Source organism: Delphinus delphis, chromosome 9 (genome assembly GCF_949987515.2).
Source record: "Delphinus delphis chromosome 9, mDelDel1.2, whole genome shotgun sequence".
NCBI lineage: Eukaryota > Metazoa > Chordata > Mammalia > Artiodactyla > Delphinidae > Delphinus > Delphinus delphis.
Window position 1 is genome coordinate 1,687,863 of NC_082691.1, and position 27,426 is coordinate 1,715,288.

Consider the following 27,426-nt stretch of genomic DNA (forward strand, 5'->3'; position numbering starts at 1 on the left):
CTGTCTGCCGGGCTGGCTCTCCACAGCTCCATACGGAAAAAGCCGCCCCTCCGCCGTTTCACCATGGCCGGGCGCGGGAGCGTTGTCGAGGGCCCAGGCCGCTTCCCCGGGCCTGCCGGCCACCTGGGGCGGGGTCCTGAGCTCGGACGGTGGCGTGGGGGCAAGGGTGGCGTTGCTGGGCCTAAGGGGCTTTACCAACACAATGCTGGCTCCCACTGGCTTCGGGCCACCTGCTGTCGGGCAGGAGGGCCGGCCCGGTCTGCGGTTGGGCTTCGCCTAACGCAGCGTGGGCCGGCTACTACTATTGCTCTTGCTGATTCTTCTACTTCTATTTCTGGCCCTCTGCAGGTCAAATATGCTGCCACTATTACTGCTGCTGATGCCACTTCTACTGCTGTTTCTACCACTACTACTACTACTACTACTACTAGGCCAGTGCATGGCAAATACTACTACTATTACCACCACTGCTGCCATTACTACTACTGCTGCTACTACTACTGCTGCTGCTACTTGTACAGGTGCTGCTGATACTACTACTACTAATAGCCCAGTGCATGGCAAATATTAACACTACTACTACTGCTGCTGCTTCTACTATTGCTACTACTACTGCTACTACTAGTAGTCCAGTGCATGGCAAATTCTACTACTATTACTACAACAGCTACTGCTGCTAATAGTAATGTTACTACTACTGCTAATGCTAGTAATCTAGTATATGGCAAATACTACTACTATTACTACTAGTGCTGCTGCTGCTACTTCCGCTACTACAACTATCAATACTACTAGCCCAGTGCATGGCAAATATACTACTATTATTGCTGTTCCTGCTACTTCTACTACTATTCCTGGCCCACTGCAAGTCAAATATGCTGCTCCAATTGCTCCTGCTGCTGCCACTTCTACTGCTATTGCTACCACTCTTACTACTACTACTAGCCCAATGCATGGCAAATACTACTACTATTACTACTACTGCTGCTGCTTGTACAAATGCTACTACTACTGCTACTACTAGTAGTCCAGTGCATTGAAAATACTACTACTACTACTCCTGATGCTGCTACTACTTCTACTACTAGTATCAATACTACTAGCCCTGTGTATGGCAAATCTACTACTACTACTGCTATGGCTGCTACTTCTATTATCACTACTGGCCCACTGCAGGACAAATCTGCTGGTACTATTACTGCTGCTGATGCCACTTCTATTGCTGATGCTAACTCTACTACTACTGCTACTACTAGCAGTCCACTGCATGGCAAATCTACTACTACTACTTCAATTGCTGCTACTGCTACTACTACTACTGGCCCTCTGCAGGGAATATATGGTGCTACTACTCCTGCTGCTGCAGCCACTTCTCCTGCTGCTACTACCACTACTATTACTACTAGCCCAGTGCATGGCAAATACTACTTCTATTACCACTACTGCTGCTACTTCTACTGCTGCTGCTACCTCCGTTCCCCGGCCTAGGCGGGCGGCGGGGCCCTGCCGGGACGGGCGGGCCGCTGGGCTGGCGGTAAGGCCCAAGCGCCCGCTAAGCTGCGCCTCAAGAGGCAGCCCGCGACCCCGCCGGCATCTACTGCCAAACCAGCCTAGAAGGGCCCGATCTCGCCGCGATCGCGGAAGCTAAGCAGGGTCGGGCCTGGTTAGAACTTGGATGGGAGACCTCTAGGGAAGACCGGGTGCTCTAGGCTTTTTGCCTCCCGCTCCGCCTTCTCCTTTTGGCGCCCGCGGCGTTCGCGGCTATCTCCGCCCCCGCCGGGTACAGATGCAAGCCCCACCTCCTCAGGCCCCCCCCACCACAGCAAGCTTCTGATGGGGCGCTCCCTGCCTGCCTGAGCGGCCAGGCGGCCAGAAGGCGGCCCTGGAAGGCGGAGACACACCAGACGCTTCCGCCTGACGGAAACCAGACGTGGCCGCGGACCCGGGGGCCGTCCGTGCGGCCCGCGAGCCCCTCGACCTGCACCTGGCCGCCCCCACTGGAGCCCGGCCCCGGCGCCGCCACCTGTCTGCCGGGCTGGCTCTCCACAGCTCCATTCGGAAAAAGCCGCCCCTCCGCCGTTTCATTATGGCCGGGCGCGGGAGCGGGGTCGAGGGCCCAGGCAGCTTCCCTGGGCCTGCCGGCCACCTGGGGCGGGGTCCTGAGCTCGGACGGTGACATGGGGGCGAAGGTGGCGTGGCTGGGTCTTAGGGGCCGTGCCAACTCAATGGTGGCTCGCAGTGGCTTCGGGCCAGCTTCTGTCGGTCAGGAGGGCCGGTCCGGTATGCGTCTGAGCTGCGCCTAGCGCAGCGTGGGCGGGCAGGTGGGATGCCCAAGGGACCGCGGTCCCCGGGCCCGGAAGCCTCCTGGGCCACTTCCCCGTGAGCGGCCTGCGGGATCTGGGGCGGGGCGTCAAGCGCCGAAAAGTTTGCTGGGTCCCGCCTGACCTGGGCTGGGTGGTCGCCAACACCTCCGCCACCCCCAGGTGCCCGAGACCTCCGTTCCCCGGCCTAGGCAGGCGGCGGGGCCCTGCCGGGACGGGCGGGCCGCTGGGCTGACGGTAAGGCCCAAGCGCCCGCTAAGCTGCGCCTCAAGAGGCAGCCCGCGACCCCGCTGGCATCTACTGCCAAACCAGCCTAGAAGGGCCCGATCTCGCCGCGATCGCGGAAGCTAAGCAGGGTCGGGCCTGGTTAGAACTTGGATGGGAGACCTCTAGGGAAGACCGGGTGCTCTAGGCTTTTTGCCTCCCGCTCCGCCTTCTCCTTTTGGCGCCCGCGGCGTTCGCGGCTATCTCCGCCCCCGCCGGGTACAGATGCAAGCCGCACCTCCTCAGGCCCCTCCCACCACAGCAAGCTTCTGATGGGGTGCTCCCTGCCTGCCTGAGCTGCCAGGCGGCCAGAAGGCGGCCCTGGAAGGCGGAGACACACCAGACGCTTCCGCCTGACGGAAACCAGACGTGGCCGCGGACCCGGGGGCCGTCCGTGCGGCCCGCGAGCCCCTCGACCTGCACCTGGCCGCCCCCACTGGAGCCCAGCCCCGGCGCCGCCACCTGTCTGCCGGGCTGGCTCTCCACAGCTCCATACGGAAAAAGCCGCCCCTCCGCCGTTTCACCATGGCCGGGCGCGGGAGCGTTGTCGAGGGCCCAGGCCGCTTCCCCGGGCCTGCCGGCCACCTGGGGCGGGGTCCTGAGCTCGGACGGTGGCGTGGGGGCAAGGGTGGCGTTGCTGGGCCTAAGGGGCTTTACCAACACAATGCTGGCTCCCACTGGCTTCGGGCCACCTGCTGTCGGGCAGGAGGGCCGGCCCGGTCTGCGGTTGGGCTTCGCCTAACGCAGCTTGGGCCGGCTACTACTATTGCTCTTGCTGATTCTTCTACTTCTATTTCTGGCCCTCTGCAGGTCAAATATGCTGCCACTATTACTGCTGCTGATGCCACTTCTACTGCTGTTTCTACCACTACTACTACTACTACTACTACTAGGCCAGTGCATGGCAAATACTACTACTATTACCACCACTGCTGCCATTACTACTACTGCTGCTACTACTACTGCTGCTGCTACTTGTACAGGTGCTGCTGATACTACTACTACTAATAGCCCAGTGCATGGCAAATATTAACACTACTACTACTGCTGCTGCTTCTACTATTGCTACTACTACTGCTACTACTAGTAGTCCAGTGCATGGCAAATTCTACTACTATTACTACAACAGCTACTGCTGCTAATAGTAATGTTACTACTACTGCTAATGCTAGTAATCTAGTATATGGCAAATACTACTACTATTACTACTAGTGCTGCTGCTGCTACTTCCGCTACTACAACTATCAATACTACTAGCCCAGTGCATGGCAAATATACTACTATTATTGCTGTTCCTGCTACTTCTACTACTATTCCTGGCCCACTGCAAGTCAAATATGCTGCTCCAATTGCTCCTGCTGCTGCCACTTCTACTGCTATTGCTACCACTCTTACTACTACTACTAGCCCAATGCATGGCAAATACTACTACTATTACTACTACTGCTGCTGCTTGTACAAATGCTACTACTACTGCTACTACTAGTAGTCCAGTGCATTGAAAATACTACTACTACTACTCCTGATGCTGCTACTACTTCTACTACTAGTATCAATACTACTAGCCCTGTGTATGGCAAATCTACTACTACTACTGCTATGGCTGCTACTTCTATTATCACTACTGGCCCACTGCAGGACAAATCTGCTGGTACTATTACTGCTGCTGATGCCACTTCTATTGCTGATGCTAACTCTACTACTACTGCTACTACTAGCAGTCCACTGCATGGCAAATCTACTACTACTACTTCAATTGCTGCTACTGCTACTACTACTACTGGCCCTCTGCAGGGAATATATGGTGCTACTACTCCTGCTGCTGCAGCCACTTCTCCTGCTGCTACTACCACTACTATTACTACTAGCCCAGTGCATGGCAAATACTACTTCTATTACCACTACTGCTGCTACTTCTACTGCTGCTGCTACCTCCGTTCCCCGGCCTAGGCGGGCGGCGGGGCCCTGCCGGGACGGGCGGGCCGCTGGGCTGGCGGTAAGGCCCAAGCGCCCGCTAAGCTGCGCCTCAAGAGGCAGCCCGCGACCCCGCCGGCATCTACTGCCAAACCAGCCTAGAAGGGCCCGATCTCGCCGCGATCGCGGAAGCTAAGCAGGGTCGGGCCTGGTTAGAACTTGGATGGGAGACCTCTAGGGAAGACCGGGTGCTCTAGGCTTTTTGCCTCCCGCTCCGCCTTCTCCTTTTGGCGCCCGCGGCGTTCGCGGCTATCTCCGCCCCCGCCGGGTACAGATGCAAGCCCCACCTCCTCAGGCCCCCCCCACCACAGCAAGCGTCTGATGGGGCGCTCCCTGCCTGCCTGAGCGGCCAGGCGGCCAGAAGGCGGCCCTGGAAGGCGGAGACACACCAGACGCTTCCGCCTGACGGAAACCAGACGTGGCCGCGGACCCGGGGGCCGTCCGTGCGGCCCGCGAGCCCCTCGACCTGCACCTGGCCGCCCCCACTGGAGCCCAGCCCCGGCGCCACCACCTGTGTGCCGGGCTGGCTCTCCACAGCTCCATACGGAAAAAGCCGCCCCTCCGCCGTTTCACCATGGCCGGGCGCGGGAGCGGGGTCGAGGGCCCAGGCCGCTTCCCCGGGCCTGCCGGCCACCTGGGGCGGGGTCCTGAGCTCAGACGGTGGCGTGGGGGCAAGGGTGGCGTTGCTGGGCCTAAGGGGCTTTACCAACACAATGCTGGCTCCCACTGGCTTCGGGCCACCTGCTGTCGGGCAGGAGGGCCGGCCCGGTCTGCGGTTGGGCTTCGCCTAACGCAGCGTGGGCCGGCTACTACTATTGCTCTTGCTGATTCTTCTACTTCTATTTCTGGCCCTCTGCAGGTCAAATATGCTGCCACTATTACTGCTGCTGATGCCACTTCTACTGCTGTTTCTACCACTACTACTACTACTACTACTACTAGGCCAGTGCATGGCAAATACTACTACTATTACCACCACTGCTGCCATTACTACTACTGCTGCTACTACTACTGCTGCTGCTACTTGTACAGGTGCTGCTGATACTACTACTACTAATAGCCCAGTGCATGGCAAATATTAACACTACTACTACTGCTGCTGCTTCTACTATTGCTACTACTACTGCTACTACTAGTAGTCCAGTGCATGGCAAATTCTACTACTATTACTACAACAGCTACTGCTGCTAATAGTAATGTTACTACTACTGCTAATGCTAGTAATCTAGTATATGGCAAATACTACTACTATTACTACTAGTGCTGCTGCTGCTACTTCCGCTACTACAACTATCAATACTACTAGCCCAGTGCATGGCAAATATACTACTATTATTGCTGTTCCTGCTACTTCTACTACTATTCCTGGCCCACTGCAAGTCAAATATGCTGCTCCAATTGCTCCTGCTGCTGCCACTTCTACTGCTATTGCTACCACTCTTACTACTACTACTAGCCCAATGCATGGCAAATACTACTACTATTACTACTACTGCTGCTGCTTGTACAAATGCTACTACTACTGCTACTACTAGTAGTCCAGTGCATTGAAAATACTACTACTACTACTCCTGATGCTGCTACTACTTCTACTACTAGTATCAATACTACTAGCCCTGTGTATGGCAAATCTACTACTACTACTGCTATGGCTGCTACTTCTATTATCACTACTGGCCCACTGCAGGACAAATCTGCTGGTACTATTACTGCTGCTGATGCCACTTCTATTGCTGATGCTAACTCTACTACTACTGCTACTACTAGCAGTCCACTGCATGGCAAATCTACTACTACTACTTCAATTGCTGCTACTGCTACTACTACTACTGGCCCTCTGCAGGGAATATATGGTGCTACTACTCCTGCTGCTGCAGCCACTTCTCCTGCTGCTACTACCACTACTATTACTACTAGCCCAGTGCATGGCAAATACTACTTCTATTACCACTACTGCTGCTACTTCTACTGCTGCTGCTACCTCCGTTCCCCGGCCTAGGCGGGCGGCGGGGCCCTGCCGGGACGGGCGGGCCGCTGGGCTGGCGGTAAGGCCCAAGCGCCCGCTAAGCTGCGCCTCAAGAGGCAGCCCGCGACCCCGCCGGCATCTACTGCCAAACCAGCCTAGAAGGGCCCGATCTCGCCGCGATCGCGGAAGCTAAGCAGGGTCGGGCCTGGTTAGAACTTGGATGGGAGACCTCTAGGGAAGACCGGGTGCTCTAGGCTTTTTGCCTCCCGCTCCGCCTTCTCCTTTTGGCGCCCGCGGCGTTCGCGGCTATCTCCGCCCCCGCCGGGTACAGATGCAAGCCCCACCTCCTCAGGCCCCCCCCACCACAGCAAGCTTCTGATGGGGCGCTCCCTGCCTGCCTGAGCGGCCAGGCGGCCAGAAGGCGGCCCTGGAAGGCGGAGACACACCAGACGCTTCCGCCTGACGGAAACCAGACGTGGCCGCGGACCCGGGGGCCGTCCGTGCGGCCCGCGAGCCCCTCGACCTGCACCTGGCCGCCCCCACTGGAGCCCGGCCCCGGCGCCGCCACCTGTCTGCCGGGCTGGCTCTCCACAGCTCCATTCGGAAAAAGCCGCCCCTCCGCCGTTTCATTATGGCCGGGCGCGGGAGCGGGGTCGAGGGCCCAGGCAGCTTCCCTGGGCCTGCCGGCCACCTGGGGCGGGGTCCTGAGCTCGGACGGTGACATGGGGGCGAAGGTGGCGTGGCTGGGTCTTAGGGGCCGTGCCAACTCAATGGTGGCTCGCAGTGGCTTCGGGCCAGCTTCTGTCGGTCAGGAGGGCCGGTCCGGTATGCGTCTGAGCTGCGCCTAGCGCAGCGTGGGCGGGCAGGTGGGATGCCCAAGGGACCGCGGTCCCCGGGCCCGGAAGCCTCCTGGGCCACTTCCCCGTGAGCGGCCTGCGGGATCTGGGGCGGGGCGTCAAGCGCCGAAAAGTTTGCTGGGTCCCGCCTGACCTGGGCTGGGTGGTCGCCAACACCTCCGCCACCCCCAGGTGCCCGAGACCTCCGTTCCCCGGCCTAGGCAGGCGGCGGGGCCCTGCCGGGACGGGCGGGCCGCTGGGCTGACGGTAAGGCCCAAGCGCCCGCTAAGCTGCGCCTCAAGAGGCAGCCCGCGACCCCGCTGGCATCTACTGCCAAACCAGCCTAGAAGGGCCCGATCTCGCCGCGATCGCGGAAGCTAAGCAGGGTCGGGCCTGGTTAGAACTTGGATGGGAGACCTCTAGGGAAGACCGGGTGCTCTAGGCTTTTTGCCTCCCGCTCCGCCTTCTCCTTTTGGCGCCCGCGGCGTTCGCGGCTATCTCCGCCCCCGCCGGGTACAGATGCAAGCCGCACCTCCTCAGGCCCCTCCCACCACAGCAAGCTTCTGATGGGGTGCTCCCTGCCTGCCTGAGCTGCCAGGCGGCCAGAAGGCGGCCCTGGAAGGCGGAGACACACCAGACGCTTCCGCCTGACGGAAACCAGACGTGGCCGCGGACCCGGGGGCCGTCCGTGCGGCCCGCGAGCCCCTCGACCTGCACCTGGCCGCCCCCACTGGAGCCCAGCCCCGGCGCCGCCACCTGTCTGCCGGGCTGGCTCTCCACAGCTCCATACGGAAAAAGCCGCCCCTCCGCCGTTTCACCATGGCCGGGCGCGGGAGCGTTGTCGAGGGCCCAGGCCGCTTCCCCGGGCCTGCCGGCCACCTGGGGCGGGGTCCTGAGCTCGGACGGTGGCGTGGGGGCAAGGGTGGCGTTGCTGGGCCTAAGGGGCTTTACCAACACAATGCTGGCTCCCACTGGCTTCGGGCCACCTGCTGTCGGGCAGGAGGGCCGGCCCGGTCTGCGGTTGGGCTTCGCCTAACGCAGCTTGGGCCGGCTACTACTATTGCTCTTGCTGATTCTTCTACTTCTATTTCTGGCCCTCTGCAGGTCAAATATGCTGCCACTATTACTGCTGCTGATGCCACTTCTACTGCTGTTTCTACCACTACTACTACTACTACTACTACTAGGCCAGTGCATGGCAAATACTACTACTATTACCACCACTGCTGCCATTACTACTACTGCTGCTACTACTACTGCTGCTGCTACTTGTACAGGTGCTGCTGATACTACTACTACTAATAGCCCAGTGCATGGCAAATATTAACACTACTACTACTGCTGCTGCTTCTACTATTGCTACTACTACTGCTACTACTAGTAGTCCAGTGCATGGCAAATTCTACTACTATTACTACAACAGCTACTGCTGCTAATAGTAATGTTACTACTACTGCTAATGCTAGTAATCTAGTATATGGCAAATACTACTACTATTACTACTAGTGCTGCTGCTGCTACTTCCGCTACTACAACTATCAATACTACTAGCCCAGTGCATGGCAAATATACTACTATTATTGCTGTTCCTGCTACTTCTACTACTATTCCTGGCCCACTGCAAGTCAAATATGCTGCTCCAATTGCTCCTGCTGCTGCCACTTCTACTGCTATTGCTACCACTCTTACTACTACTACTAGCCCAATGCATGGCAAATACTACTACTATTACTACTACTGCTGCTGCTTGTACAAATGCTACTACTACTGCTACTACTAGTAGTCCAGTGCATTGAAAATACTACTACTACTACTCCTGATGCTGCTACTACTTCTACTACTAGTATCAATACTACTAGCCCTGTGTATGGCAAATCTACTACTACTACTGCTATGGCTGCTACTTCTATTATCACTACTGGCCCACTGCAGGACAAATCTGCTGGTACTATTACTGCTGCTGATGCCACTTCTATTGCTGATGCTAACTCTACTACTACTGCTACTACTAGCAGTCCACTGCATGGCAAATCTACTACTACTACTTCAATTGCTGCTACTGCTACTACTACTACTGGCCCTCTGCAGGGAATATATGGTGCTACTACTCCTGCTGCTGCAGCCACTTCTCCTGCTGCTACTACCACTACTATTACTACTAGCCCAGTGCATGGCAAATACTACTTCTATTACCACTACTGCTGCTACTTCTACTGCTGCTGCTACCTCCGTTCCCCGGCCTAGGCGGGCGGCGGGGCCCTGCCGGGACGGGCGGGCCGCTGGGCTGGCGGTAAGGCCCAAGCGCCCGCTAAGCTGCGCCTCAAGAGGCAGCCCGCGACCCCGCCGGCATCTACTGCCAAACCAGCCTAGAAGGGCCCGATCTCGCCGCGATCGCGGAAGCTAAGCAGGGTCGGGCCTGGTTAGAACTTGGATGGGAGACCTCTAGGGAAGACCGGGTGCTCTAGGCTTTTTGCCTCCCGCTCCGCCTTCTCCTTTTGGCGCCCGCGGCGTTCGCGGCTATCTCCGCCCCCGCCGGGTACAGATGCAAGCCCCACCTCCTCAGGCCCCCCCCACCACAGCAAGCGTCTGATGGGGCGCTCCCTGCCTGCCTGAGCGGCCAGGCGGCCAGAAGGCGGCCCTGGAAGGCGGAGACACACCAGACGCTTCCGCCTGACGGAAACCAGACGTGGCCGCGGACCCGGGGGCCGTCCGTGCGGCCCGCGAGCCCCTCGACCTGCACCTGGCCGCCCCCACTGGAGCCCGGCCCCGGCGCCGCCACCTGTCTGCCGGGCTGGCTCTCCACAGCTCCATTCGGAAAAAGCCGCCCCTCCGCCGTTTCATTATGGCCGGGCGCGGGAGCGGGGTCGAGGGCCCAGGCAGCTTCCCTGGGCCTGCCGGCCACCTGGGGCGGGGTCCTGAGCTCGGACGGTGACATGGGGGCGAAGGTGGCGTGGCTGGGTCTTAGGGGCCGTGCCAACTCAATGGTGGCTCGCAGTGGCTTCGGGCCAGCTTCTGTCGGTCAGGAGGGCCGGTCCGGTATGCGTCTGAGCTGCGCCTAGCGCAGCGTGGGCGGGCAGGTGGGATGCCCAAGGGACCGCGGTCCCCGGGCCCGGAAGCCTCCTGGGCCACTTCCCCGTGAGCGGCCTGCGGGATCTGGGGCGGGGCGTCAAGCGCCGAAAAGTTTGCTGGGTCCCGCCCGACCTGGGCTGGGTGGTCGCCAACACCTCCGCCACCCCCAGGTGCCCGAGACCTCCGTTCCCCGGCCTAGGCAGGCGGCGGGGCCCTGCCGGGACGGGCGGGCCGCTGGGCTGACGGTAAGGCCCAAGCGCCCGCTAAGCTGCGCCTCAAGAGGCAGCCCGCGACCCCGCTGGCATCTACTGCCAAACCAGCCTAGAAGGGCCCGATCTCGCCGCGATCGCGGAAGCTAAGCAGGGTCGGGCCTGGTTAGAACTTGGATGGGAGACCTCTAGGGAAGACCGGGTGCTCTAGGCTTTTTGCCTCCCGCTCCGCCTTCTCCTTTTGGCGCCCGCGGCGTTCGCGGCTATCTCCGCCCCCGCCGGGTACAGATGCAAGCCGCACCTCCTCAGGCCCCTCCCACCACAGCAAGCTTCTGATGGGGTGCTCCCTGCCTGCCTGAGCTGCCAGGCGGCCAGAAGGCGGCCCTGGAAGGCGGAGACACACCAGACGCTTCCGCCTGACGGAAACCAGACGTGGCCGCGGACCCGGGGGCCGTCCGTGCGGCCCGCGAGCCCCTCGACCTGCACCTGGCCGCCCCCACTGGAGCCCAGCCCCGGCGCCGCCACCTGTCTGCCGGGCTGGCTCTCCACAGCTCCATACGGAAAAAGCCGCCCCTCCGCCGTTTCACCATGGCCGGGCGCGGGAGCGTTGTCGAGGGCCCAGGCCGCTTCCCCGGGCCTGCCGGCCACCTGGGGCGGGGTCCTGAGCTCGGACGGTGGCGTGGGGGCAAGGGTGGCGTTGCTGGGCCTAAGGGGCTTTACCAACACAATGCTGGCTCCCACTGGCTTCGGGCCACCTGCTGTCGGGCAGGAGGGCCGGCCCGGTCTGCGGTTGGGCTTCGCCTAACGCAGCGTGGGCCGGCTACTACTATTGCTCTTGCTGATTCTTCTACTTCTATTTCTGGCCCTCTGCAGGTCAAATATGCTGCCACTATTACTGCTGCTGATGCCACTTCTACTGCTGTTTCTACCACTACTACTACTACTACTACTACTAGGCCAGTGCATGGCAAATACTACTACTATTACCACCACTGCTGCCATTACTACTACTGCTGCTACTACTACTGCTGCTGCTACTTGTACAGGTGCTGCTGATACTACTACTACTAATAGCCCAGTGCATGGCAAATATTAACACTACTACTACTGCTGCTGCTTCTACTATTGCTACTACTACTGCTACTACTAGTAGTCCAGTGCATGGCAAATTCTACTACTATTACTACAACAGCTACTGCTGCTAATAGTAATGTTACTACTACTGCTAATGCTAGTAATCTAGTATATGGCAAATACTACTACTATTACTACTAGTGCTGCTGCTGCTACTTCCGCTACTACAACTATCAATACTACTAGCCCAGTGCATGGCAAATATACTACTATTATTGCTGTTCCTGCTACTTCTACTACTATTCCTGGCCCACTGCAAGTCAAATATGCTGCTCCAATTGCTCCTGCTGCTGCCACTTCTACTGCTATTGCTACCACTCTTACTACTACTACTAGCCCAATGCATGGCAAATACTACTACTATTACTACTACTGCTGCTGCTTGTACAAATGCTACTACTACTGCTACTACTAGTAGTCCAGTGCATTGAAAATACTACTACTACTACTCCTGATGCTGCTACTACTTCTACTACTAGTATCAATACTACTAGCCCTGTGTATGGCAAATCTACTACTACTACTGCTATGGCTGCTACTTCTATTATCACTACTGGCCCACTGCAGGACAAATCTGCTGGTACTATTACTGCTGCTGATGCCACTTCTATTGCTGATGCTAACTCTACTACTACTGCTACTACTAGCAGTCCACTGCATGGCAAATCTACTACTACTACTTCAATTGCTGCTACTGCTACTACTACTACTGGCCCTCTGCAGGGAATATATGGTGCTACTACTCCTGCTGCTGCAGCCACTTCTCCTGCTGCTACTACCACTACTATTACTACTAGCCCAGTGCATGGCAAATACTACTTCTATTACCACTACTGCTGCTACTTCTACTGCTGCTGCTACCTCCGTTCCCCGGCCTAGGCGGGCGGCGGGGCCCTGCCGGGACGGGCGGGCCGCTGGGCTGGCGGTAAGGCCCAAGCGCCCGCTAAGCTGCGCCTCAAGAGGCAGCCCGCGACCCCGCCGGCATCTACTGCCAAACCAGCCTAGAAGGGCCCGATCTCGCCGCGATCGCGGAAGCTAAGCAGGGTCGGGCCTGGTTAGAACTTGGATGGGAGACCTCTAGGGAAGACCGGGTGCTCTAGGCTTTTTGCCTCCCGCTCCGCCTTCTCCTTTTGGCGCCCGCGGCGTTCGCGGCTATCTCCGCCCCCGCCGGGTACAGATGCAAGCCGCACCTCCTCAGGCCCCTCCCACCACAGCAAGCTTCTGATGGGGTGCTCCCTGCCTGCCTGAGCTGCCAGGCGGCCAGAAGGCGGCCCTGGAAGGCGGAGACACACCAGACGCTTCCGCCTGACGGAAACCAGACGTGGCCGCGGACCCGGGGGCCGTCCGTGCGGCCCGCGAGCCCCTCGACCTGCACCTGGCCGCCCCCACTGGAGCCCAGCCCCGGCGCCGCCACCTGTCTGCCGGGCTGGCTCTCCACAGCTCCATACAGAAAAAGCCGCCCCTCCGCCGTTTCACCATGGCCGGGCGCGGGAGCGTTGTCGAGGGCCCAGGCCGCTTCCCCGGGCCTGCCGGCCACCTGGGGCGGGGTCCTGAGCTCGGACGGTGGCGTGGGGGCAAGGGTGGCGTTGCTGGGCCTAAGGGGCTTTACCAACACAATGCTGGCTCCCACTGGCTTCGGGCCACCTGCTGTCGGGCAGGAGGGCCGGCCCGGTCTGCGGTTGGGCTTCGCCTAACGCAGCGTGGGCCGGCTACTACTATTGCTCTTGCTGATTCTTCTACTTCTATTTCTGGCCCTCTGCAGGTCAAATATGCTGCCACTATTACTGCTGCTGATGCCACTTCTACTGCTGTTTCTACCACTACTACTACTACTACTACTACTAGGCCAGTGCATGGCAAATACTACTACTATTACCACCACTGCTGCCATTACTACTACTGCTGCTACTACTACTGCTGCTGCTACTTGTACAGGTGCTGCTGATACTACTACTACTAATAGCCCAGTGCATGGCAAATATTAACACTACTACTACTGCTGCTGCTTCTACTATTGCTACTACTACTGCTACTACTAGTAGTCCAGTGCATGGCAAATTCTACTACTATTACTACAACAGCTACTGCTGCTAATAGTAATGTTACTACTACTGCTAATGCTAGTAATCTAGTATATGGCAAATACTACTACTATTACTACTAGTGCTGCTGCTGCTACTTCCGCTACTACAACTATCAATACTACTAGCCCAGTGCATGGCAAATATACTACTATTATTGCTGTTCCTGCTACTTCTACTACTATTCCTGGCCCACTGCAAGTCAAATATGCTGCTCCAATCGCTCCTGCTGCTGCCACTTCTACTGCTATTGCTACCACTCTTACTACTACTACTAGCCCAATGCATGGCAAATACTACTACTATTACTACTACTGCTGCTGCTTGTACAAATGCTACTACTACTGCTACTACTAGTAGTCCAGTGCATTGAAAATACTACTACTACTACTCCTGATGCTGCTACTACTTCTACTACTAGTATCAATACTACTAGCCCTGTGTATGGCAAATCTACTACTACTACTGCTATGGCTGCTACTTCTATTATCACTACTGGCCCACTGCAGGACAAATCTGCTGGTACTATTACTGCTGCTGATGCCACTTCTATTGCTGATGCTAACTCTACTACTACTGCTACTACTAGCAGTCCACTGCATGGCAAATCTACTACTACTACTTCAATTGCTGCTACTGCTACTACTACTACTGGCCCTCTGCAGGGAATATATGGTGCTACTACTCCTGCTGCTGCAGCCACTTCTCCTGCTGCTACTACCACTACTATTACTACTAGCCCAGTGCATGGCAAATACTACTTCTATTACCACTACTGCTGCTACTTCTACTGCTGCTGCTACCTCCGTTCCCCGGCCTAGGCGGGCGGCGGGGCCCTGCCGGGACGGGCGGGCCGCTGGGCTGGCGGTAAGGCCCAAGCGCCCGCTAAGCTGCGCCTCAAGAGGCAGCCCGCGACCCCGCCGGCATCTACTGCCAAACCAGCCTAGAAGGGCCCGATCTCGCCGCGATCGCGGAAGCTAAGCAGGGTCGGGCCTGGTTAGAACTTGGATGGGAGACCTCTAGGGAAGACCGGGTGCTCTAGGCTTTTTGCCTCCCGCTCCGCCTTCTCCTTTTGGCGCCCGCGGCGTTCGCGGCTATCTCCGCCCCCGCCGGGTACAGATGCAAGCCCCACCTCCTCAGGCCCCCCCCACCACAGCAAGCGTCTGATGGGGCGCTCCCTGCCTGCCTGAGCGGCCAGGCGGCCAGAAGGCGGCCCTGGAAGGCGGAGACACACCAGACGCTTCCGCCTGACGGAAACCAGACGTGGCCGCGGACCCGGGGGCCGTCCGTGCGGCCCGCGAGCCCCTCGACCTGCACCTGGCCGCCCCCACTGGAGCCCGGCCCCGGCGCCGCCACCTGTCTGCCGGGCTGGCTCTCCACAGCTCCATTCGGAAAAAGCCGCCCCTCCGCCGTTTCATTATGGCCGGGCGCGGGAGCGGGGTCGAGGGCCCAGGCAGCTTCCCTGGGCCTGCCGGCCACCTGGGGCGGGATCCTGAGCTCGGACGGTGACATGGGGGCGAAGGTGGCGTGGCTGGGTCTTAGGGGCCGTGCCAACTCAATGGTGGCTCGCAGTGGCTTCGGGCCAGCTTCTGTCGGTCAGGAGGGCCGGTCCGGTATGCGTCTGAGCTGCGCCTAGCGCAGCGTGGGCGGGCAGGTGGGATGCCCAAGGGACCGCGGTCCCCGGGCCCGGAAGCCTCCTGGGCCACTTCCCCGTGAGCGGCCTGCGGGATCTGGGGCGGGGCGTCAAGCGCCGAAAAGTTTGCTGGGTCCCGCCCGACCTGGGCTGGGTGGTCGCCAACACCTCCGCCACCCCCAGGTGCCCGAGACCTCCGTTCCCCGGCCTAGGCAGGCGGCGGGGCCCTGCCGGGACGGGCGGGCCGCTGGGCTGACGGTAAGGCCCAAGCGCCCGCTAAGCTGCGCCTCAAGAGGCAGCCCGCGACCCCGCCGGCATCTACTGCCAAACCAGCCTAGAAGGGCCCGCTCTCGCCGCGATCGCGGAAGCTAAGCAGGGTCGGGCCTGGTTAGAACTTGGATGGGAGACCTCTAGGGAAGACCGGGTGCTCTAGGCTTTTTGCCTCCCGCTCCGCCTTCTCCTTTTGGCGCCCGCGGCGTTCGCGGCTATCTCCGCCCCCGCCGGGTACAGATGCAAGCCGCACCTCCTCAGGCCCCTCCCACCACAGCAAGCTTCTGATGGGGTGCTCCCTGCCTGCCTGAGCTGCCAGGCGGCCAGAAGGCGGCCCTGGAAGGCGGAGACACACCAGACGCTTCCGCCTGACGGAAACCAGACGTGGCCGCGGACCCGGGGGCCGTCCGTGCGGCCCGCGAGCCCCTCGACCTGCACCTGGCCGCCCCCACTGGAGCCCAGCCCCGGCGCCGCCACCTGTCTGCCGGGCTGGCTCTCCACAGCTCCATACGGAAAAAGCCGCCCCTCCGCCGTTTCATTATGGCCGGGCGTGTGAGCGGGGTCGAGGGCCCAGGCCGCTTCCCTGGGCCTGCCGGCCACCTGGGGCGGGGTCCTGAGCTCGGACGGTGACATGGGGGCGAAGGTGGCGTGGCTGGGTCTTAGGGGCCGTGCCAACTCAATGGTGGCTCGCAGTGGCTTCGGGCCAGCTTCTGTCGGTCAGGAGGGCCGGTCCGGTATGCGTCTGAGCTGCGCCTAGCGCAGCGTGGGCGGGCAGGTGGGATGCCCAAGGGACCGCGGTCCCCGGGCCCGGAAGCCTCCTGGGCCACTTCCCCGTGAGCGGCCTGCGGGATCTGGGGCGGGGCGTCAAGCGCCGAAAAGTTTGCTGGGTCCCGCCTGACCTGGGCTGGGTGGTCGCCAACACCTCCGCCACCCCCAGGTGCCCGAGACCTCCGTTCCCCGGCCTAGGCAGGCGGCGGGGCCCTGCCGGGACGGGCGGGCCGCTGGGCTGACGGTAAGGCCCAAGCGCCCGCTAAGCTGCGCCTCAAGAGGCAGCCCGCGACCCCGCTGGCATCTACTGCCAAACCAGCCTAGAAGGGCCCGATCTCGCCGCGATCGCGGAAGCTAAGCAGGGTCGGGCCTGGTTAGAACTTGGATGGGAGACCTCTAGGGAAGACCGGGTGCTCTAGGCTTTTTGCCTCCCGCTCCGCCTTCTCCTTTTGGCGCCCGCGGCGTTCGCGGCTATCTCCGCCCCCGCCGGGTACAGATGCAAGCCGCACCTCCTCAGGCCCCTCCCACCACAGCAAGCTTCTGATGGGGTGCTCCCTGCCTGCCTGAGCTGCCAGGCGGCCAGAAGGCGGCCCTGGAAGGCGGAGACACACCAGACGCTTCCGCCTGACGGAAACCAGACGTGGCCGCGGACCCGGGGGCCGTCCGTGCGGCCCGCGAGCCCCTCGACCTGCACCTGGCCGCCCCCACTGGAGCCCAGCCCCGGCGCCGCCACCTGTCTGCCGGGCTGGCTCTCCACAGCTCCATACGGAAAAAGCCGCCCCTCCGCCGTTTCACCATGGCCGGGCGCGGGAGCGTTGTCGAGGGCCCAGGCCGCTTCCCCGGGCCTGCCGGCCACCTGGGGCGGGGTCCTGAGCTCGGACGGTGGCGTGGGGGCAAGGGTGGCGTTGCTGGGCCTAAGGGGCTTTACCAACACAATGCTGGCTCCCACTGGCTTCGGGCCACCTGCTGTCGGGCAGGAGGGCCGGCCCGGTCTGCGGTTGGGCTTCGCCTAACGCAGCGTGGGCCGGCTACTACTATTGCTCTTGCTGATTCTTCTACTTCTATTTCTGGCCCTCTGCAGGTCAAATATGCTGCCACTATTACTGCTGCTGATGCCACTTCTACTGCTGTTTCTACCACTACTACTACTACTACTACTACTAGGCCAGTGCATGGCAAATACTACTACTATTACCACCACTGCTGCCATTACTACTACTGCTGCTACTACTACTGCTGCTGCTACTTGTACAGGTGCTGCTGATACTACTACTACTAATAGCCCAGTGCATGGCAAATATTAACACTACTACTACTGCTGCTGCTTCTACTATTGCTACTACTACTGCTACTACTAGTAGTCCAGTGCATGGCAAATTCTACTACTATTACTACAACAGCTACTGCTGCTAATAGTAATGTTACTACTACTGCTAATGCTAGTAATCTAGTATATGGCAAATACTACTACTATTACTACTAGTGCTGCTGCTGCTACTTCCGCTACTACAACTATCAATACTACTAGCCCAGTGCATGGCAAATATACTACTATTATTGCTGTTCCTGCTACTTCTACTACTATTCCTGGCCCACTGCAAGTCAAATATGCTGCTCCAATTGCTCCTGCTGCTGCCACTTCTACTGCTATTGCTACCACTCTTACTACTACTACTAGCCCAATGCATGGCAAATACTACTACTATTACTACTACTGCTGCTGCTTGTACAAATGCTACTACTACTGCTACTACTAGTAGTCCAGTGCATTGAAAATACTACTACTACTACTCCTGATGCTGCTACTACTTCTACTACTAGTATCAATACTACTAGCCCTGTGTATGGCAAATCTACTACTACTACTGCTATGGCTGCTACTTCTATTATCACTACTGGCCCACTGCAGGACAAATCTGCTGGTACTATTACTGCTGCTGATGCCACTTCTATTGCTGATGCTAACTCTACTACTACTGCTACTACTAGCAGTCCACTGCATGGCAAATCTACTACTACTACTTCAATTGCTGCTACTGCTACTACTACTACTGGCCCTCTGCAGGGAATATATGGTGCTACTACTCCTGCTGCTGCAGCCACTTCTCCTGCTGCTACTACCACTACTATTACTACTAGCCCAGTGCATGGCAAATACTACTTCTATTACCACTACTGCTGCTACTTCTACTGCTGCTGCTACCTCCGTTCCGCGGCCTAGGCGGGCGGCGGGGCCCTGCCGGGACGGGCGGGCCGCTGGGCTGGCGGTAAGGCCCAAGCGCCCGCTAAGCTGCGCCTCAAGAGGCAGCCCGCGACCCCGCCGGCATCTACTGCCAAACCAGCCTAGAAGGGCCCGATCTCGCCGCGATCGCGGAAGCTAAGCAGGGTCGGGCCTGGTTAGAACTTGGATGGGAGACCTCTAGGGAAGACCGGGTGCTCTAGGCTTTTTGCCTCCCGCTCCGCCTTCTCCTTTTGGCGCCCGCGGCGTTCGCGGCTATCTCCGCCCCCGCCGGGTACAGATGCAAGCCGCACCTCCTCAGGCCCCTCCCACCACAGCAAGCTTCTGATGGGGTGCTCCCTGCCTGCCTGAGCTGCCAGGCGGCCAGAAGGCGGCCCTGGAAGGCGGAGACACACCAGACGCTTCCGCCTGACGGAAACCAGACGTGGCCGCGGACCCGGGGGCCGTCCGTGCGGCCCGCGAGCCCCTCGACCTGCACCTGGCCGCCCCCACTGGAGCCCAGCCCCGGCGCCGCCACCTGTCTGCCGGGCTGGCTCTCCACAGCTCCATACGGAAAAAGCCGCCCCTCCGCCGTTTCACCATGGCCGGGCGCGGGAGCGTTGTCGAGGGCCCAGGCCGCTTCCCCGGGCCTGCCGGCCACCTGGGGCGGGGTCCTGAGCTCGGACGGTGGCGTGGGGGCAAGGGTGGCGTTGCTGGGCCTAAGGGGCTTTACCAACACAATGCTGGCTCCCACTGGCTTCGGGCCACCTGCTGTCGGGCAGGAGGGCCGGCCCGGTCTGCGGTTGGGCTTCGCCTAACGCAGCGTGGGCCGGCTACTACTATTGCTCTTGCTGATTCTTCTACTTCTATTTCTGGCCCTCTGCAGGTCAAATATGCTGCCACTATTACTGCTGCTGATGCCACTTCTACTGCTGTTTCTACCACTACTACTACTACTACTACTACTAGGCCAGTGCATGGCAAATACTACTACTATTACCACCACTGCTGCCATTACTACTACTGCTGCTACTACTACTGCTGCTGCTACTTGTACAGGTGCTGCTGATACTACTACTACTAATAGCCCAGTGCATGGCAAATATTAACACTACTACTACTGCTGCTGCTTCTACTATTGCTACTACTACTGCTACTACTAGTAGTCCAGTGCATGGCAAATTCTACTACTATTACTACAACAGCTACTGCTGCTAATAGTAATGTTACTACTACTGCTAATGCTAGTAATCTAGTATATGGCAAATACTACTACTATTACTACTAGTGCTGCTGCTGCTACTTCCGCTACTACAACTATCAATACTACTAGCCCAGTGCATGGCAAATATACTACTATTATTGCTGTTCCTGCTACTTCTACTACTATTCCTGGCCCACTGCAAGTCAAATATGCTGCTCCAATTGCTCCTGCTGCTGCCACTTCTACTGCTATTGCTACCACTCTTACTACTACTACTAGCCCAATGCATGGCAAATACTACTACTATTACTACTACTGCTGCTGCTTGTACAAATGCTACTACTACTGCTACTACTAGTAGTCCAGTGCATTGAAAATACTACTACTACTACTCCTGATGCTGCTACTACTTCTACTACTAGTATCAATACTACTAGCCCTGTGTATGGCAAATCTACTACTACTACTGCTATGGCTGCTACTTCTATTATCACTACTGGCCCACTGCAGGACAAATCTGCTGGTACTATTACTGCTGCTGATGCCACTTCTATTGCTGATGCTAACTCTACTACTACTGCTACTACTAGCAGTCCACTGCATGGCAAATCTACTACTACTACTTCAATTGCTGCTACTGCTACTACTACTACTGGCCCTCTGCAGGGAATATATGGTGCTACTACTCCTGCTGCTGCAGCCACTTCTCCTGCTGCTACTACCACTACTATTACTACTAGCCCAGTGCATGGCAAATACTACTTCTATTACCACTACTGCTGCTACTTCTACTGCTGCTGCTACCTCCGTTCCCCGGCCTAGGCGGGCGGCGGGGCCCTGCCGGGACGGGCGGGCCGCTGGGCTGGCGGTAAGGCCCAAGCGCCCGCTAAGCTGCGCCTCAAGAGGCAGCCCGCGACCCCGCCGGCATCTACTGCCAAACCAGCCTAGAAGGGCCCGATCTCGCCGCGATCGCGGAAGCTAAGCAGGGTCGGGCCTGGTTAGAACTTGGATGGGAGACCTCTAGGGAAGACCGGGTGCTCTAGGCTTTTTGCCTCCCGCTCCGCCTTCTCCTTTTGGCGCCCGCGGCGTTCGCGGCTATCTCCGCCCCCGCCGGGTACAGATGCAAGCCCCACCTCCTCAGGCCCCCCCCACCACAGCAAGCGTCTGATGGGGCGCTCCCTGCCTGCCTGAGCGGCCAGGCGGCCAGAAGGCGGCCCTGGAAGGCGGAGACACACCAGACGCTTCCGCCTGACGGAAACCAGACGTGGCCGCGGACCCGGGGGCCGTCCGTGCGGCCCGCGAGCCCCTCGACCTGCACCTGGCCGCCCCCACTGGAGCCCGGCCCCGGCGCCGCCACCTGTCTGCCGGGCTGGCTCTCCACAGCTCCATTCGGAAAAAGCCGCCCCTCCGCCGTTTCATTATGGCCGGGCGCGGGAGCGGGGTCGAGGGCCCAGGCAGCTTCCCTGGGCCTGCCGGCCACCTGGGGCGGGGTCCTGAGCTCGGACGGTGACATGGGGGCGAAGGTGGCGTGGCTGGGTCTTAGGGGCCGTGCCAACTCAATGGTGGCTCGCAGTGGCTTCGGGCCAGCTTCTGTCGGTCAGGAGGGCCGGTCCGGTATGCGTCTGAGCTGCGCCTAGCGCAGCGTGGGCGGGCAGGTGGGATGCCCAAGGGACCGCGGTCCCCGGGCCCGGAAGCCTCCTGGGCCACTTCCCCGTGAGCGGCCTGCGGGATCTGGGGCGGGGCGTCAAGCGCCGAAAAGTTTGCTGGGTCCCGCCCGACCTGGGCTGGGTGGTCGCCAACACCTCCGCCACCCCCAGGTGCCCGAGACCTCCGTTCCCCGGCCTAGGCAGGCGGCGGGGCCCTGCCGGGACGGGCGGGCCGCTGGGCTGACGGTAAGGCCCAAGCGCCCGCTAAGCTGCGCCTCAAGAGGCAGCCCGCGACCCCGCCGGCATCTACTGCCAAACCAGCCTAGAAGGGCCCGCTCTCGCCGCGATCGCGGAAGCTAAGCAGGGTCGGGCCTGGTTAGAACTTGGATGGGAGACCTCTAGGGAAGACCGGGTGCTCTAGGCTTTTTGCCTCCCGCTCCGCCTTCTCCTTTTGGCGCCCGCGGCGTTCGCGGCTATCTCCGCCCCCGCCGGGTACAGATGCAAGCCGCACCTCCTCAGGCCCCTCCCACCACAGCAAGCTTCTGATGGGGTGCTCCCTGCCTGCCTGAGCTGCCAGGCGGCCAGAAGGCGGCCCTGGAAGGCGGAGACACACCAGACGCTTCCGCCTGACGGAAACCAGACGTGGCCGCGGACCCGGGGGCCGTCCGTGCGGCCCGCGAGCCCCTCGACCTGCACCTGGCCGCCCCCACTGGAGCCCAGCCCCGGCGCCGCCACCTGTCTGCCGGGCTGGCTCTCCACAGCTCCATACGGAAAAAGCCGCCCCTCCGCCGTTTCACCATGGCCGGGCGCGGGAGCGTTGTCGAGGGCCCAGGCCGCTTCCCCGGGCCTGCCGGCCACCTGGGGCGGGGTCCTGAGCTCGGACGGTGGCGTGGGGGCAAGGGTGGCGTTGCTGGGCCTAAGGGGCTTTACCAACACAATGCTGGCTCCCACTGGCTTCGGGCCACCTGCTGTCGGGCAGGAGGGCCGGCCCGGTCTGCGGTTGGGCTTCGCCTAACGCAGCGTGGGCCGGCTACTACTATTGCTCTTGCTGATTCTTCTACTTCTATTTCTGGCCCTCTGCAGGTCAAATATGCTGCCACTATTACTGCTGCTGATGCCACTTCTACTGCTGTTTCTACCACTACTACTACTACTACTACTACTAGGCCAGTGCATGGCAAATACTACTACTATTACCACCACTGCTGCCATTACTACTACTGCTGCTACTACTACTGCTGCTGCTACTTGTACAGGTGCTGCTGATACTACTACTACTAATAGCCCAGTGCATGGCAAATATTAACACTACTACTACTGCTGCTGCTTCTACTATTGCTACTACTACTGCTACTACTAGTAGTCCAGTGCATGGCAAATTCTACTACTATTACTACAACAGCTACTGCTGCTAATAGTAATGTTACTACTACTGCTAATGCTAGTAATCTAGTATATGGCAAATACTACTACTATTACTACTAGTGCTGCTGCTGCTACTTCCGCTACTACAACTATCAATACTACTAGCCCAGTGCATGGCAAATATACTACTATTATTGCTGTTCCTGCTACTTCTACTACTATTCCTGGCCCACTGCAAGTCAAATATGCTGCTCCAATTGCTCCTGCTGCTGCCACTTCTACTGCTATTGCTACCACTCTTACTACTACTACTAGCCCAATGCATGGCAAATACTACTACTATTACTACTACTGCTGCTGCTTGTACAAATGCTACTACTACTGCTACTACTAGTAGTCCAGTGCATTGAAAATACTACTACTACTACTCCTGATGCTGCTACTACTTCTACTACTAGTATCAATACTACTAGCCCTGTGTATGGCAAATCTACTACTACTACTGCTATGGCTGCTACTTCTATTATCACTACTGGCCCACTGCAGGACAAATCTGCTGGTACTATTACTGCTGCTGATGCCACTTCTATTGCTGATGCTAACTCTACTACTACTGCTACTACTAGCAGTCCACTGCATGGCAAATCTACTACTACTACTTCAATTGCTGCTACTGCTACTACTACTACTGGCCCTCTGCAGGGAATATATGGTGCTACTACTCCTGCTGCTGCAGCCACTTCTCCTGCTGCTACTACCACTACTATTACTACTAGCCCAGTGCATGGCAAATACTACTTCTATTACCACTACTGCTGCTACTTCTACTGCTGCTGCTACCTCCGTTCCCCGGCCTAGGCGGGCGGCGGGGCCCTGCCGGGACGGGCGGGCCGCTGGGCTGGCGGTAAGGCCCAAGCGCCCGCTAAGCTGCGCCTCAAGAGGCAGCCCGCGACCCCGCCGGCATCTACTGCCAAACCAGCCTAGAAGGGCCCGATCTCGCCGCGATCGCGGAAGCTAAGCAGGGTCGGGCCTGGTTAGAACTTGGATGGGAGACCTCTAGGGAAGACCGGGTGCTCTAGGCTTTTTGCCTCCCGCTCCGCCTTCTCCTTTTGGCGCCCGCGGCGTTCGCGGCTATCTCCGCCCCCGCCGGGTACAGATGCAAGCCCCACCTCCTCAGGCCCCCCCCACCACAGCAAGCGTCTGATGGGGCGCTCCCTGCCTGCCTGAGCGGCCAGGCGGCCAGAAGGCGGCCCTGGAAGGCGGAGACACACCAGACGCTTCCGCCTGACGGAAACCAGACGTGGCCGCGGACCCGGGGGCCGTCCGTGCGGCCCGCGAGCCCCTCGACCTGCACCTGGCCGCCCCCACTGGAGCCCGGCCCCGGCGCCGCCACCTGTCTGCCGGGCTGGCTCTCCACAGCTCCATTCGGAAAAAGCCGCCCCTCCGCCGTTTCATTATGGCCGGGCGCGGGAGCGGGGTCGAGGGCCCAGGCAGCTTCCCTGGGCCTGCCGGCCACCTGGGGCGGGGTCCTGAGCTCGGACGGTGACATGGGGGCGAAGGTGGCGTGGCTGGGTCTTAGGGGCCGTGCCAACTCAATGGTGGCTCGCAGTGGCTTCGGGCCAGCTTCTGTCGGTCAGGAGGGCCGGTCCGGTATGCGTCTGAGCTGCGCCTAGCGCAGCGTGGGCGGGCAGGTGGGATGCCCAAGGGACCGCGGTCCCCGGGCCCGGAAGCCTCCTGGGCCACTTCCCCGTGAGCGGCCTGCGGGATCTGGGGCGGGGCGTCAAGCGCCGAAAAGTTTGCTGGGTCCCGCCCGCCCTGGGCTGGGTGGTCGCCAACACCTCCGCCACCCCCAGGTGCCCGAGACCTCCGTTCCCCGGCCTAGGCAGGCGGCGGGGCCCTGCCGGGACGGGCGGGCCGCTGGGCTGACGGTAAGGCCCAAGCGCCCGCTAAGCTGCGCCTCAAGAGGCAGCCCGCGACCCCGCCGGCATCTACTGCCCCACCAGCCTAGAAGGGCCCGATCTCGCCGCGATCGCGGAAGCTAAGCAGGGTCGGGCCTGGTTAGAACTTGGATGGGAGACCTCTAGGGAAGACCGGGTGCTCTAGGCTTTTTGCCTCCCGCTCCGCCTTCTCCTTTTGGCGCCCGCGGCGTTCGCGGCTATCTCTGCCCCCGCCGGGTACAGATGCAAGCCCCACCTCCTCAGGCCCCCCCCACCACAGCAAGCTTCTGATGGGGCGCTCCCTGCCTGCCTGAGCTGCCAGGAGGCCAGAAGGCGGCCCTGGAAGGCGGAGACACACCAGACGCTTCCGCCTGACGGAAACCAGACGTGGCCGCGGACCCGGGGGCCGTCCGTGCGGCCCGCGAGCCCCTCGACCTGCACCTGGCCGCCCCCACTGGAGCCCAGCCCCGGCGCCGCCACCTGTGTGCCGGGCTGGCTCTCCACAGCTCCATACGGAAAAAGCCGCCCCTCCGCCGTTTCACCATGGCCGGGCGCGGGAGCGGGGTCGAGGGCCCAGGCCGCTTCCCCGGGCCTGCCGGCCACCTGGGGCGGGGTCCTGAGCTCGGACGGTGGCGTGGGGGCAAGGGTGGCGTTGCTGGGCCTAAGGGGCTTTACCAACACAATGCTGGCTCCCACTGGCTTCGGGCCACCTGCTGTCGGGCAGGAGGGCCGGCCCGGTCTGCGGTTGGGCTTCGCCTAACGCAGCGTGGGCCGGCTACTACTATTGCTCTTGCTGATTCTTCTACTTCTATTTCTGGCCCTCTGCAGGTCAAATATGCTGCCACTATTACTGCTGCTGATGCCACTTCTACTGCTGTTTCTACCACTACTACTACTACTACTACTACTAGGCCAGTGCATGGCAAATACTACTACTATTACCACCACTGCTGCCATTACTACTACTGCTGCTACTACTACTGCTGCTGCTACTTGTACAGGTGCTGCTGATACTACTACTACTAATAGCCCAGTGCATGGCAAATATTAACACTACTACTACTGCTGCTGCTTCTACTATTGCTACTACTACTGCTACTACTAGTAGTCCAGTGCATGGCAAATTCTACTACTATTACTACAACAGCTACTGCTGCTAATAGTAATGTTACTACTACTGCTAATGCTAGTAATCTAGTATATGGCAAATACTACTACTATTACTACTAGTGCTGCTGCTGCTACTTCCGCTACTACAACTATCAATACTACTAGCCCAGTGCATGGCAAATATACTACTATTATTGCTGTTCCTGCTACTTCTACTACTATTCCTGGCCCACTGCAAGTCAAATATGCTGCTCCAATTGCTCCTGCTGCTGCCACTTCTACTGCTATTGCTACCACTCTTACTACTACTACTAGCCCAATGCATGGCAAATACTACTACTATTACTACTACTGCTGCTGCTTGTACAAATGCTACTACTACTGCTACTACTAGTAGTCCAGTGCATTGAAAATACTACTACTACTACTCCTGATGCTGCTACTACTTCTACTACTAGTATCAATACTACTAGCCCTGTGTATGGCAAATCTACTACTACTACTGCTATGGCTGCTACTTCTATTATCACTACTGGCCCACTGCAGGACAAATCTGCTGGTACTATTACTGCTGCTGATGCCACTTCTATTGCTGATGCTAACTCTACTACTACTGCTACTACTAGCAGTCCACTGCATGGCAAATCTACTACTACTACTTCAATTGCTGCTACTGCTACTACTACTACTGGCCCTCTGCAGGGAATATATGGTGCTACTACTCCTGCTGCTGCAGCCACTTCTCCTGCTGCTACTACCACTACTATTACTACTAGCCCAGTGCATGGCAAATACTACTTCTATTACCACTACTGCTGCTACTTCTACTGCTGCTGCTACCTCCGTTCCCCGGCCTAGGCGGGCGGCGGGGCCCTGCCGGGACGGGCGGGCCGCTGGGCTGGCGGTAAGGCCCAAGCGCCCGCTAAGCTGCGCCTCAAGAGGCAGCCCGCGACCCCGCCGGCATCTACTGCCAAACCAGCCTAGAAGGGCCCGATCTCGCCGCGATCGAGGAAGCTAAGCAGGGTCGGGCCTGGTTAGAACTTGGATGGGAGACCTCTAGGGAAGACCGGGTGCTCTAGGCTTTTTGCCTCCCGCTCCGCCTTCTCCTTTTGGCGCCCGCGGCGTTCGCGGCTATCTCTGCCCCTGCCGGGTACAGATGCAAGCCCCACCTCCTCAGGCCCCCCCCACCACAGCAAGCGTCTGATGGGGCGCTCCCTGCCTGCCTGAGCGGCCAGGCGGCCAGAAGGCGGCCCTGGAAGGCGGAGACACACCAGACGCTTCCGCCTGACGGAAACCAGACGTGGCCGCGGACCCGGGGGCCGTCCGTGCGGCCCGCGAGCCCCTCGACCTGCACCTGGCCGCCCCCACTGGAGCCCGGCCCCGGCGCCGCCACCTGTCTGCCGGGCTGGCTCTCCACAGCT